The sequence below is a fragment of the Oncorhynchus keta genome, chromosome 30 (genome assembly GCF_023373465.1).
Source record: "Oncorhynchus keta strain PuntledgeMale-10-30-2019 chromosome 30, Oket_V2, whole genome shotgun sequence".
NCBI classification, from domain to species: Eukaryota; Metazoa; Chordata; class Actinopteri; order Salmoniformes; family Salmonidae; genus Oncorhynchus; species Oncorhynchus keta.
In genome coordinates this window covers 3,982,462-3,984,470 of record NC_068450.1, presented here as the reverse complement: position 1 = coordinate 3,984,470, position 2,009 = coordinate 3,982,462, and positions in this window count along the sequence as shown.

Sequence of the window (2,009 nt, the reverse complement as noted above, 5' to 3'; positions counted from 1 at the left end):
TTGACACTGACCCAACTCCAGCCACTTTAATAATGGGAATTGATGTAAAATATATCACTAGTCACTTTAAACAATGCTACCTTATATAATGTTACTTACCCTACATTATTCATCTCATATGTATACGTATATACTGTACTCTATATAATCTACTGCATCCTTATGTAATACATGTATCACTAGCCACTTTAACTATGCCACTTTGTTTACATACTCATCTCATATGTATATACTGTACTCGATACCATCTACTGCATCTTGTCTATGCCGTTCTGTACCATCACTCATTCATATATCTTTATGTACATATTCTTTATCCCCTTACACTTGTGTGTATAAGGTAGTAGTTTTGGAATTGTTAGTTAGATTACTCGTTGGTTATTACTGCATTGTCAGAACTAGAAGCACAAGCATTTCGCTACACTCGCATTAACATCTGCTAACCATGTGTATGTGACAAATAACATTTGATTTGATTTGAACCCTGGGAAACAAATAACTAAGTTTTGAAAACTCAATCGGCAATTGAAGCTTTTAAAGGACAACAGACAACACACCTCTTTAAACAGGGAGTATAATGAGTAAATAGGACACAACCTGAGTGTGGTTAATGTCTCTAGGACGGTCTCTGCTGTCCTCTGGTGACAGATAAGACCATGACAACCTGAGTGTCATTAATGTCTCTAGGACGGTCTCTGCTGTCCTCTGGTGACAGGTGGAACCATGACAACCTGAGTGTCGTTAATGTCTCTAGGACGGTCTCTACCGCCCTCTGGTGACACGTGGAACCATGACAACCTGAGTGTGGTTAATGTCTCTAGGATGGTCTCTGCTGTCCTCTGGTGACAGGTGGAACCATGACAACCTGAGTGTGGTTAATGTCTCTAGGACGGTCTCTGCTGTCCTCTGGTGACAGATAAGACCATGACAACCTGAGTGTCATTAATGTCTCTAGGACGGTCTCTGCTGTCCTCTGGTGACAGATAAGACCATGACAACCTGAGTGTCATTAACTTCTTTGGGGTAGGGGGCCGTATTGGATAGCTTGGATGAAAAACGTGCCCAAAATAAGCTTCCTTCTACTCAGCCATTGAAGACACAGGGTGATATTAGTTATGTTTCACTTCGCAAGGCTTCCACTGGATGTCAACAGTATTTAGAACCTGTTCTGAGGATTCTACTCTAAAGGACAGGCTCATAAGGGCTCTTTGAGTGAGTGGTCTGGCAGAGTGCCACAGCCTCGGTCTGGCAGAGTGCAACAGCTTCGGTCTGGCAGAGTGCCACAGCCTCGGTCTGGCAGAGTGCTACAGCTTCGGTCTGGCAGAGTGCCACAGCCTCGGTCTGGCAGAGTGCCACAACCTGGGTCTGGCAGAGTGCCACAGCCTCGGTCTGGCAGAGTGCCACAGCTTCGGTCTGGCAGAGTGCCACAGCCTCGGTCTGGCAGAGTGCCACAGCCTCGGTCTGGCAGAGTGCCACAGCCTCGGTCTGGCAGAGTGCCACAACCTGGGTCTGGCAGAGTGCCACAGCCTCGGTCTGGCAGAGTGCTACAGCTTCGGTCTGGCAGAGTGCCACAGCCTCGGTCTGGCAGAGTGCCACAGCCTCGGTCTGGCAGAGTGCCACAGCCTCGGTCTGGCAGAGTGCCACAGCCTCGGTCTGGCAGAGTGCCACAGCCTCGGTCTGGCAGAGTGCCACAGCCTCGGTCTGGCAGTGTGCCACAGCCTCGGTCTGGCAGAGTGCCACAGCCTCGGTCTGGCAGAGTGCCACAGCCTCGGTCTGGCAGAGTGCCACAGCTTCGGTCTGGCAGAGTGCCACAGCCTTGGTCTGGCAGAGTGCCACAGCCTCGGTCTGGCAGAGTGCCACAGCCTCGGTCTGGCAGAGTGCCACAGCCTCGGTCTGGCAGAGTGCCACAGCCTCGGACTGGCAGAGTGCCACAGTCTCGGTCTGGCGCGCTCACGTGAAAGTTCCTCTTCATTTCTACAGACAAAGGAATTCTCCGGTTGGAACATTAA